Source organism: Puma concolor, chromosome A3 (genome assembly GCF_028749965.1).
Source record: "Puma concolor isolate L17-30 chromosome A3, mPumCon1.1.hap2, whole genome shotgun sequence".
NCBI classification, from domain to species: Eukaryota; Metazoa; Chordata; class Mammalia; order Carnivora; family Felidae; genus Puma; species Puma concolor.
In genome coordinates this window covers 59,390,382-59,402,846 of record NC_141669.1, presented here as the reverse complement: position 1 = coordinate 59,402,846, position 12,465 = coordinate 59,390,382, and the positions used below count along the sequence as shown (strand labels likewise).

General features: G+C 38.4%; 2 protein-coding genes and 1 long non-coding RNA gene across 3 annotated transcripts in view; 2 read left to right on the top strand and 1 right to left on the bottom strand.

Annotated features, from left to right (window-relative positions):
• The window catches only part of VPS54 (VPS54 subunit of GARP complex), a 139,392-nt gene that overhangs the window by 17,910 nt on the left and 109,017 nt on the right, over nucleotides 1-12,465 (bottom strand). The window lies entirely within an intron of this gene.
• Nucleotides 1-12,465, top strand: part of UGP2 (UDP-glucose pyrophosphorylase 2) — a 64,798-nt gene that overhangs the window by 34,250 nt on the left and 18,083 nt on the right. The window lies entirely within an intron of this gene.
• Nucleotides 1,323-5,628, top strand: LOC147582482 (uncharacterized). The gene is made up of 2 exons (XR_015249177.1): nucleotides 1,323-4,317; nucleotides 4,559-5,628. It is a non-coding gene; the product is annotated as an uncharacterized LOC147582482 (long non-coding RNA).

The window sequence follows — 12,465 nt, the reverse complement described above, 5'->3', positions numbered from 1 at the left end:
AGACAGGCCACTATTATGTTCATTTTACAAAAGAGGAAACAGAACTTGAGAGTTAGTAACTTGCCTAAGAGGAAGAACCCTGATATGAACCAGGTAGCCAACGACCTGGTTCTTTAGTATACTTTAGTAACAGTGACCTGGTTCTTTAGTATACTTTAGTAACAGTAATGTAGCTCTTCAAGAAATACATAATCTCTAGAGCACAGAAGTCTTTATCTTTAGAGCACAGAATGTGCCGTACTTTATGTGCTTATCAACAATGCAAACATTTATTTGGCACTAATGTGCCAAACATTGTTCTCAGCTCTTTACTTGATTCTCAGATAACTCTGGGAGCCCATTATCTTTGTCTCACAATGGAAGGCTCTGAGAATAAGAAGGATTGAGTTGTCCACACAACTTTAGTTAATGAATAAGTTGACAGAACCAGAATTTAGGTCCAGGTCTGTCTGAGCCCAGACTCTTAACCACTGTGATAGGTTACAGAGCAATCACCATTCCTTGAGTAGAACTGTTGAGTAGGCTCCACTCCTTTCCTTGGAGCTTAAAATACCTTCATTTCTTTCTGAGGTTCTCCCAGCTACACAGTTAACAAATACTTTTTGAAGAGCTACTGTGTGGTGGGCATTTATCTAGGCACTGGGATATAAGTGAACAAGATAGACAAGGGCCTAACACTCATTGAACTTCATTCTAATGGGAGAGAGAAAACATGAATGTCTACATGTAAAGACTAATTTCCCATTGCTCCTTTTCCTGGCCCGGGCTTACCCTTAGCAGTCACATCTCCCTGGCTGAAGTCTTTGTCTGGTTTACCTATAGTCCCTATGTGAGGCTGTGAATGTCTCCTTTACTCATTACTTTTATTATACAAATTTATCAAACGTGTACTATTTTAACTATTAGGAATGAAAAAATAAAGACAGTCACTTCTTTTAAAGAGCTGACAACTTTGTACAGCTCTTTAACTCCCTTTAGCTGGGAGGGGGGCACTTTTGCTGCCTTGGGCTCTGCCCAACTGCCTTCAGGGCTAAGGGAGTCAACAACACAGGCATGCGTTAACAAACTAGTTTTGAATTTTTGGTTTAGTGGGGAGATGTTTGCACAAAGATGTTTGTAGTACAATGGGATAATGGCTTTGAGGATAGTTCTGAAGACACTTCACTAACCAGTTTCTACCTAATCAACTAGAGAGATTAACTGAGGTTCTCCATTTTCTTTGAATACTTGGGTCTATCCTTTATTTTAAGTTCTTTTCTCACTAGCAGAATAGCTTATTCACTAAAAGTTAATTGTGTTTATTCCCAAACTGTTCATACCAGTTAAATTTGTTGTAAAGGCATGATGTAATTAAATTTGGTGTAAACCAATGAAATGGGTTTAAAGTAGTTACTTAAAATTGAATTGAATGTTTTGGGGAAAAAAGCAATTGTTAAATTGGGTGTGGGTGAGACAAGTATGAAAGATTAAGAAAATTGCATAAATGTAGAACGATCCCTCTGCATGCAGATTGTTTCACGATGACTAAGTTCTTGGTCCACTTTGAAGAACTGAAATTGGAAATCATAGATGATATATTTTTGGTGTGGTTTACATAAGATGAATAACTCTGGTCAACAGATCCATACCATACCTAAGGAAAATATCTTTATGAATGAATGTACATTTTTTGTAAAAAGTTGATAATAGTTTATGTATTTAAAATTTTTTCATGATTCTATATTTGAACTTATTTTTTAAATTAAAAAAAGTTTTAAACCTCTCCAGAATGTTTTAAATAAATGGATTTCAGGTATTTGTACCAAGTATAGCAGGAAAAGGAGCTGGGGAGCAGTTGGGAAATCCTAAGCGAGGTAATGGATGAAAAGGTGACATTAGAACTGAGACTTGAAGTGTGAGTAAGTAAGAGTTTGCCCAAAAAGTCAGGTAGATATTTCAGGTTTAAGACAACTAAGTGTGTAAAGGCACAAGAGAAGGGAAGGTGCTCTAAGAACCGCAGTTTTTTTTAGCACTGCTGGAGAGTAAGAATGGAAATGAGTGGGAGATGAAGGTAGACAATGCAAATAGGGACCATGTCCTCAATGAATTGTCAGGAGGGATCATTTTGGCTGTGCTAAGAAGATGACGGAAAATACAGGAGATAGGAGGTCCTTAGCCTTATGGCAGTCTAGTTGGAATCTATTTTTAGGAGGGAAGTGAAGGGTAGCTGTCCTTTAACTTCGTATATCCTAAACTCCAAGTTACATAGGAAATTCGGACTACTTAAAGTTCTTGGTCACCATCACTGTAATGGTTACTTTTAATTTTTGCTATTTTTTGTTTTTAGCTACTTTTATTAGGGCTTACTGACCTTCTTGCAGTTTAGTTTCTATATATTGATGATGTGTAATTGAGCAAACTTATAGTTAAAATATCTAATCTCATCATCTTGGGCTATAATGTTCTCATTCATATGGTAAGTCAACAAGTAGCTGAGCAGTTACCTCATGCTTAGTGTTAATCACTAATATATTCCACCATTACAAATCCACCTATATGTGTATACTGACTTTATTCTCTCAGTGTATTTACCTTTTTTTTACCCCCAGTTTAGCAGTAATGGCAGTGAAGTCAAGAACACACACTCCAGAGTTTTAAATCCCAGTCTCTAGATATCAGGTGTTATCCTGGATACAGTAGAAACAACAGAATCGTATTAAGATTACAGATAGTACTCCTTTTTAAAATTCTATAACTTTCTTCTTTAATCTTGAGGATTGGAGGAGGTGTGTAGTCTGTCAAGCCAGTGAGAATAAACAACATAATGCCCTCCATAATGAAGATAATTAGCTGTACCATTCTACTTGATGAGTTTTATTGAAGATCTACATAGTGAAAGCCCTAGGGTATATGTGGAATTGTGTGTAACCAGCAACTCCATCCATGTTTATAGACTTTTTATCTACTAAACTCAAGATATATGTGAGGGGTCGGCCTTATCTCAGAGAACTATCAGAGCTATTAAAAGAATCATATGCCCATTCTCATACTGTGTGAAACTGTAGGTACCTAAAAGGGTGTGTGTGTTCATTGTGGGATGTAAAATTTAGTGAGCTGGGGAGGTTTTGCAGAATGTTACTGGCATTGGATTGTCAAAGCTTAGGTGAAATACTAGGAAGGATGGCTGATGACCATTGTAGGATTAGTTCTTTAACCATCTATCCACTTGAGCGTGGCTTTTTCCACTTTGGAAATCAAATGTATTTTCTTCTTATTTTTTTTTATGGAAATAATGACTCCAACTCATCACTTAAAGGAAATATATTAGTAGGAACAGTTGACAGGAGTGTGAGGGTTGGGACTTTGTACAATTGTATCAGTTTGTGTTATTTCTGGAGATTTTCGTATAGTTGGACATGTAGGTTGATGCTAACTTTCTCTAGTATAAAAATCTTGTGATGAATATATTTATACCTAAATCTTTGCATCTCTGAATTATTTCTAAGAATAATGAGAAATGGTGCTTTTTTTTTCCCCCAGAGGATATGAACTTTTTAAAGTTTCTTACTATAAAAAGTTAAAGTTTCATGTTACATATTTCAAATTGCTTTCCAGAAATAGTATACCAGTTTGCTCCCATTCATATTAATTTATTGGTTCAACAGCAATTTTTGGAACATAAACTGTTTATAAAAGGACCATACTGACAGAGCCCTATCCTCATTTAGTTTCTAGTTTACAGTCTAGTGGAGGAATAGACAATAAAAGATATATAATGTAATTTCCAGTAGTGATAAGTGATATGAAGAAAAATAAAGGGAAAGGGCACAAAGAATGAGCACTAGAAGTAATATTTTAGGTAGGGTAGGCAGAGATAGGAAAGGCCTCTTTGAATTAACATTAAGTAAAGATCACCTATTGTCAGTTTCACTAGTTATTAAAACATTGAGTATTATTGATGTAAAATATATTTGCTGGTTAAGATGAAAAATATCTTAAAATTTTTATTTATTAGGTTTAAGTTTTCCATTGGCTATTTGTAATGTTGCTTGGAATATTTAATATAGAACTATCCTTTTATTTATAGTAATTGGTTATTAGACTTTGGACTGCTATGATTCTCACCTTTATATAACAAAGGGTCATGGTATTTAAGTTTGGGCAACATGACACTTAAAGGTGAAGATAAGTGATTTTTATGATTCTTGCTTCTGATAATAGTTCTTGCTGAGATTTTTACTAAGGCTGACATTAGTAACTGAGGTAGCAGATTGTAGTGAAGGATACTGAGCATGAGTTATTGGGTCAGTGCTGATGAGAGTAATTGTTTAGAAAACAGTGCCAGGGGCACCTGGGTGGCGCAGTCGGTTGAGCGTCCGACTTCAGCCAGGTCACGATCTCGCGGTCCGTGAGTTCGAGCCCCGCGTCGGGTTCTGGGCTGATGGCTCAGAGCCTGGAGCCTGTTTCCGATTCTGTGTCTCCCTCTCTCTCTGCCCCTCCCCCGTTCATGCTCTGTCTCTCTCTGTCCCAAAAATAAATAAACATTGAAAAAAAAAATTAAAAAAAAAAAAGAAAACAGTGCCAGTGCCAAGATTTCTGACTTGGATCTTTGAAAAGACCTATTTGCATACCTCCTCTTAAAATTTTTTGCCTCTGGACATGAGGATTCAGTGTATGAATAGGAGAGCTGATTCCCTCTACCACTGGAAAAATTGCCTTTGTGTTTTCTTTTCCACAGTTTTAGTTAATATTTACTTTAGAATAAATAAAAATAATTTTTTAAAACCCCAAAGATGTAGGAGTTAATATTCCCAATAGCCAGCAAAATTAAATTGTGTCCTTGATTTGTTTTCCTTGCTATAATTTATAAGCAGAAGAAGACAAAAGAACTTTCTTAGAGAATGTACTTCCCCAGAATGTCTATTATGTGATTGTTCATCCTGTTTGCTTAATCACAGGGATTGTTTTATACATTAATATGGGCTATAAGCATTTTTTATACAAAGTCTTAGATTTAGGTTTTCTTTATCAAACTTCTACGTAATGTGTGCTGATCCCAGTACTTTTTTCTTGAATTAAAGTGATGGGTGTTTGTAATCTGGTTTCTAATTAATGATGAAACCAGTTTTGTTTTAAACTTAGAGTTTAAGAAGACAAAAAAATTCTAGAGAACAGATTTCATTTATTAATAGATTTGATTAATTAATAAGTTAACTTCATTTAATTTATTAATATTAATCTCTATTTGCTCCACTCATTTACTCATTTATTCAACACATATGTGAATGCCACCAGTGAGCCTGACAGTTAAAGGTGACAGATACGGTAGAGGGAGAACCACATGGCAGTTCCTATCCTCATGGAGTTTACAGTCATGGAACATGTATGGAGCACTGAATAGACAGTTTGGAGGCAGTGTAATAATTGCTATGACAGAAGTTGGTAGTAGCTGAAGCCAGAAGTGGGGGTTGCACCAGATTCACTCCTAGGAATGTGAGGGTCATAAAAGGCTTTTAAAGGAAGTGATATTTTTGCTATGTGGTCCTTAGACACCTTGATGGGGCATACATGTGTGCCCGCCCATATACACCCATACAAAACACTTAAATTTTTTTAATGCTTTTAATTATAAAGTACACATAAAATGTACCATTTATCTTGATTATTTCTAAGTGTTCGCTTCAGTAGTGTTAAATATATTCACATTGTTGTGCAACCAATCTCCATGGCTTTTTCATCTTGTAAAACTGAAACTCTACCAATTAAACAATATCCCCATTCTCTCCTTCCCCCAATCCGTGGCAACCATTATTTTGTTTTCTGTCTCTACTACTTCATGTAAGTGGTAAAAGACTTTTTTAATCTTGGATTTTCTTTCTGTTATTTTGAAAATTGCCTGCATTCTCTTACCAATGATTGCTTTTGCTTTCCAGGACAAATAGATACAAAAGCCGGGGGGATTGTTACATGGTGATGTTCTTGCCAGTGGAAGCACAGAGCCAACATAGCCTAAAGGAGATCCTGCTCTAACCATCCTGAGAAGTTGTCAGGCAGTATGGAACCATTTTAGGGAAAGCAAAGTTTAACAAGGCAGAAATATTATCAAAAACTGTATTTTTTCCACCTTAGAAGACTTGTCTTAAACCAGGTTTTGGCAGATCCTTTCTGTAAAGGGCCAGATTATAAGTATTTTAGGCTTTGTAGGCTTTGCATTCTCTGTCATGCTTACTCAGCTCAGCTGTGGTTGAATGAAAGCAGCCATAGATATGGAAACTAATGAGAGTGGCTGTGTTCTGGTAACAATTTATGAAAACAAGTGGGAGACCTGATTGTCTCAAGGGCTGTAGTTTTTGACCCCTGTCTTCAACTATTCTTAAATTACGCATCACTGGAGAGAGACTTTGGGTGAAACCTATATCTGGGAGATCATTAAGCTGTTTGTGACTTGGAGCAGAAAGAGAAATTCAATACCATATTTTATCAAATTTGTGCCATTGGCTGTAAGTTGCACCTTTTGTGTACCACTAAGAAAGAAAAATAGTGCACCCAATTGATTGTAAGATCCCATCGATTATATGCTGCATCCTTGACTCAGAAATGTTAAAATGTGGAGTGGGAGTGCAGCGTGTGTCTGGGTCCATGTGCAGTGATTATAGCAGCCAACAACATTTGTGCTTATACTGTGGGCCATACACTCTGCTTGGCACTTGACATGCATTATCTCATTTATCCTCATAACAGATCAATGAAGTAGATGAAAAAAGTTTAGAGGAGCTAAACTACTTGCCACAATAAACAGTGGAGTCTAAGATTCAGACCCCAGCATTCTGACATTAAAGCCTGTGCCCTCAGCTACTGTACTATACTGCCTCATTTAGTTCTGCAGCAGTTTTTTTGTCAGATGCTACCATTCGTGCTGGAATTGTTATAGTTTATTAGAAGGATTTGATTCAATCATGGAGGAAACAGCAGCTACATCATGTCCTTGCAATTTCACACATTTCTCAGGGCAGCTATCTACTGGTTTTCATACATTATGTGTCTTCTGGTGCCCTCACACGAGAATTAGTATGAATCTTAAAACCTTTTTAAAATGATCAGGTTTCCAAGAAGCTAAGCAAAACTTGTGCTGGAAGAGAAGTCCTAGTGCTCTGTGCACAGGTAATATCTGTGATGCCAAAGAGCACTTCTCGTCCTGCTGCTACAGAGGAGAGTGAGCACTACATGTCACTGTCACTCATTCTCTTCTACATCTCTGAGATTTGTATCGAAGATGGCGTGATCCTGCATGGATGATGCAGTCTTCACCAAGATGAACTTACTGACTTTCGAAGACAAAGGAAATATATGAGCCATTGAGCTTTCTGCCTTGAGGAATTCAGGTGTTCCTATTACAAGCCTATATTCAACTGACAGCAGGTTGTGAGAACTTTCCTTGGAGAGAGTTGAGGTTTTCAGTACTTGGGATCATAAAAAAGAAAAGTCAGAATGGCAGTTAAAGAGGGATGCATGTAACCTCAAACTATCACAGTATCAAACTTCTTATTCAAGCCAAACAGAAGCCTTCTCATTGAAATTCAGTTTGGGGAGAGGGTTTATTTTTTGCTTTATATGCATAATAACTTTCATAGGAAATAGCATCTCCTATAAAGATTATTTTTATATTCAGTGAATGAAATTTCCACAGTAACTTAGTAAATTAATATGCAAAAAGTTTTGTTTTTGCAGAGGCTAGTATTTGCGTTTTTCTGAAAGAGACCCCATGCCTGATAGCTCATAAAGTCTGAGAGTTGCTGGTCTGAACTGAGATGTGGAAGATGAAGAAAAGGCAATTAATGAAGTTGCATGAGGGGGAAAGTGCAAGGGCCTACAAGCAAGAGATAGGGCACATTAGAGAGCCCCCTCCTCCATGTTCCTGGAGTACAGTGTGCCAGGGAGAATAGGAGAGGAGAAAGTGCAAGGATAAAAGGGCCAAATCATCAAACACCTTTGCCAACCATGTCTTCCAGTTAGGATTAGATTCAGCTACATTTAATAGTGAAACTCAGAATAACAAATCTAGAGAGAGGCAATCCAAAGCTAGTATGGCAGCATGGTGGTCATCAGGAACCTGGGCTTCTCTGTCTGCTACTCTGCCATCCTTGGCCTGTCTCCTCAGCGACCCAGATGGCTGCTTGAATCAACTCCAGTCATCATGTCTCCATTCCAAACAGCAGGAAGGAGGAAGAAGGGCAAGGCCCCTTCCCTTTTACAGAGACTTCCTGGAAATCTTTCCCTTCCACTTAATCACAACCTTGGCACAAATAATTGCAAGGGAAGCCGGGAAATGTAATCTTTCTTGGGATGGTGGTATGCCCAGCTGAAAGTCAGAGTTTTAAAGTGGAAGGGAAAAAATGGTGTTGAGGTAGGCAGCTAATAACCTCTTCCATGCATGTCAGTGCTTTATTTTGCGAATGATGTAATGAGAAAAACATGTTCAAATGTTCTTTTCTAAAAGATTGCCACCTGTGAGGTGAGGTGGCTTGGAGGCAGGTAGGAGACCATAGGGACCATTGTAGTAAAACAGGTAAGAGGTGAGCAAAATGCCGACTGGAAGCAGAGACAATTCCATGAGACTGAAGTCTTGGTCATTCATCAAATGGGAACAGTCTTCTGGCTGAGCAGCTGTGTTTGTCTTGGTACCGTAGAGACAAGAGTGAATGAATGAAGCCATGGATTGGAGCAGATTGCCTGGGAAGAGGAGGTCTACCTAAAATGGGCTTAAAAAGGAACAGGCAGAAAGAGGAGGAAAATAGAATGTGGGGGTTCAGAAGCCAAGGAGACTAGAGCATTTCAAGATAGAATGAATGTTAAGTTATATTGAATGTAGCTGAGCGTGCAAGAGAAAAATCGATGTCACTGATAGGATTTCACAGTTAGGAGGATATGGATGACGTTAAGAGCAGTTTGCTGAACCGTAGAGAAGACCGAATTGCAGTGAATGAGTGAATGAACGGGAGGTGAGGAAGCAGAGGTGAGCATAGCAACTCTCTCCAGAAGCCCTGCCTCTAAGAAGAGGGATGTAGGTGTAGAAAAGGAAAGTGAGTGTATGCACTCCTATTTTCTTTCTTGGTTTTTAGATGGCAAATGTTGAATGTGTTCATGTTGATGGAAAGGAATCAAGAGGGGGAGGCTGCCAATGAGACTGGGTGATTGATGAAATGGATTTTTGAGATGGGCACTGGTGGAGAGATTGCCTTAGGGTGGAGGACAGCTCCTCCTGTGACCAGAAGGATGGGGGAAAGAAACAAGGATGGAGATGCAGGAAGGTTCTGAGCATCTGGTGGTGGAAAGTTGAGAGTGTTCCCATAAATGATGATTTCTTATTTTTTTTTTGGCCTGTGAAATAGGCGTTGAGCTCATCTTGGTGGCTGAGGGGCTTAGTGGAAAAAAAAAAATCTCTGATCTAGGTATGTCATTAATGTGTAGGAGCTTTCAAATGACCCTGAACTTAGTCATTACGTTTAGAAATGTGAAATGGAGAGACAGTATGTGAAAGTGCCTGGCACTGAACTTGGCACACAGACCATGCAGTAAGGGTTTTGTGAATAAGCTTATGTTCTTGGAATACTTCCTGCACATATGGAGTGTCGTTTCAAACTTGTTTTACTGTTTACATAGTTCATTTTCTTTCAGGCAAACTTGCTTTTGTTGAAAAAAAGATCTTTCAGATTGCAATAATCAGACCCTTGTGAACCATAACAGGGCAGGTACTGTTAGCTTGTTTTGGGTATTTGGCACTGTCTCCAGGAATAGCACAAATATGCTACCAAGAACTGGGTTATACTATTGCTAATGGGAACAGTGTGTCCATGACTGTGTGATGAATTCAGCTTTTCTTCTAACTGGAAACTAAGTTGTGAACAGACTTGGCAAGGTACAGATCATGGTAGATAGTTTTTAAAAGGTCTTCTTAAAAATCTTTACGTTTCTGCAGAGAAACTAGATTGACACTCTAGAGGGCAGAATCTTGTTTAAATCATGTTCTTTAGTACACTGCCAACTACTTTGTTTTGTTCACTGCCAGAGGAAGTTGGGTATTCGAACAGTTCTTTTCTCCCAGGAGGAGGGAACATGAGTGGCCTAGCCTTCTGTGTGCATCTTGCAGGGAGCCTCATGAGGTTTGCCCCACTTCACATGTAGTGGTTGCCCTATTGTGTATTTATTTGTGGTGGAGGTCTTCTTACAACACTGACTTCTCTTCATGTTTTGGAGAAAGAGAAACAGGATGATCAGGATTGAGGACATAAAGATCGCACTAGTGGTTGACTAAAGTGATTGAGTCAGAGTAATATCGAGGCCGTGTCCGGCAGTGCGTGGTACCCCTGTTGTCTCCAAATCCCATCCTTCTTTGCATGAGTAGATGTCTTTGTGCATTCTCCTGAGGCAGCTGAGAAAAGGAAAGTGAAGGGCAAGTCTAAAAATGTCTCTGTGACTTAGGTGTGTCTGGTGTCACTTCAGCTGTTGCCAAGCAACTCTCTAACACAGATCCCCTTAGTTTGTGGAACTAAACTGAGCTCTGTGGGATTGCTTGGTGAGGTCCCTGGTGAGGGTGTGGACAGCATCAGCAACAGAGAGAACTTGTGTTCTCACATAAGGTGGCTTATGTGATGGAAAGCTTACCGCCTAATTTAACCTGTAATAAACTTTAGACAGAAAGTGTCCTGGCTTCCTGGAATCAAATGATTGGTACCTTTCTTTGCATATGTGTGTGTCTGTGTCTGGTTCTGTTGGGGGGTGGGGTGGGTTATAAGTCATGAAACGTAAGTGAAAAATGTCCAGGGAAGGCTTCCAGCAGCACCAACCTGCCCATTTTGGACATCTCTCTCCTGGTCACAACTGTTACTTCGCACCTTGTGGCTCTTCCTCCCCTCCCCGCCATAGTTCTGGCCAGTCCTTTTCCGTGTTAACAGTCAAGTTCCTCAGTGAAGCCTTTTTTTTTTTTTTTTTTTTAATTGCTTTAAAGATTAGATATAGCAAGATGAGTGGTTATTACTGAAAGCACCATATAAAGAACCCTGGTTCCTTGACATTTGTACAGATAAGGTGACTCCTTGTCCACTCAGCTTAGGGTGGAGGGTTTTAAATATGGCATTTCACAGAGTTCTGTCCACTCAACTGGTAGTTGCCTGGGCTTGTACCCAAAAGTCTTTATTAACTCGGTTTTGGAACTCAATGTTATGCTTGAATCAGATCATCTTATTTCATCCCAAACATTTGAAAAATAATTCAGAATTACATTTAAAAGTTAAACTCAAGTTCTTGGGACACCTTGGCGGCTCAGTCGGTTAGGCATCCAACTGTTAATTTTGACTCAGGTCATGATCTCACAGTTCATGAAATTGAGTCCCACGTCAGGCTCTGTGCTGACAGGGCAGAGCCTGCTTGGGATTCTCTCTTTCCCTCCCTCTTTCTGCCCCTCCCCTGCTCTCTCTCTCTCACAATAAATAAATCCTAAAAAATTTTTAGGGGTGCTTGGGTGGCTCAGTCGGTTGAGCATTCAATTTCAGCTCAGGTTATGATCTCATGGTTCATGGGTTCAAGCCCCGTGTCGGGCTCTGTGCTGACAGTTCAGAGCCTGGAGCGGCTTCAGATTCTATGTCTTCCTCTCTCTTTCTGCCCCTCCCCTGCTTGCGTTCTGTCTCTCTCTCAAAAATAAACAAACATTAAAAAAATTAAAAATTAAACTCAAGTTCTTAAGATACCAATCTTGGGGGTATTTGAATTAAAACTACAAGTATACCTGATACATCTTTTGGCTGAGAGCCAAATGTCCTAACTCCATGTTTCAAAGTTTTATTGGTGTGAACAGAATGTACTTTTTCTCTAAATACTTTTCATGGACTTTGTATTTTTTATGGTGTGTGGGTCAAAGATGATTTATCTTGAATATGCATGATTTTGGACGTTTGTTTCTTCTCTTGGTGAAACTTTAGGCATAAGGTTGACATTTTGGTTTTTAATTCATCTTCACAGGAAGTGAAAAATTCCTGTTAGTGTTTTTTCCTAAAGATTCATGACCTAAAGGAAATTAAATAGCTAAAAATTAAACATGGTTCCTAAAGCTCACTTTAATGCTATTCATGTTAGTATACCAAGCATTTCTTTAAAGGTTAAAATTAAGATATCCAATTTACATTATTCACTTGGTATTACTATGTATATCTGTACAAACATTTGTCACTTCATAATGGAAATTATATTCTTCCTAAAGATACCCTACATACTCAATTTTTATGTTTATTGTCAGTTTCCCAATTTAAATTTAACCGAAATATTTGCAAACATTGTATATAACATGAATAGCTTGTAGAATGTAACATTTTTACTCTTGTAGTAATCATTTATATTAGATTGGTTAGAACATTGTTACCTGAAATTTCTCACCCCAAGTTACATCTAGAATGTTTACCTCAATTTGAAGCAGATTAGTCAGATATTGACAAC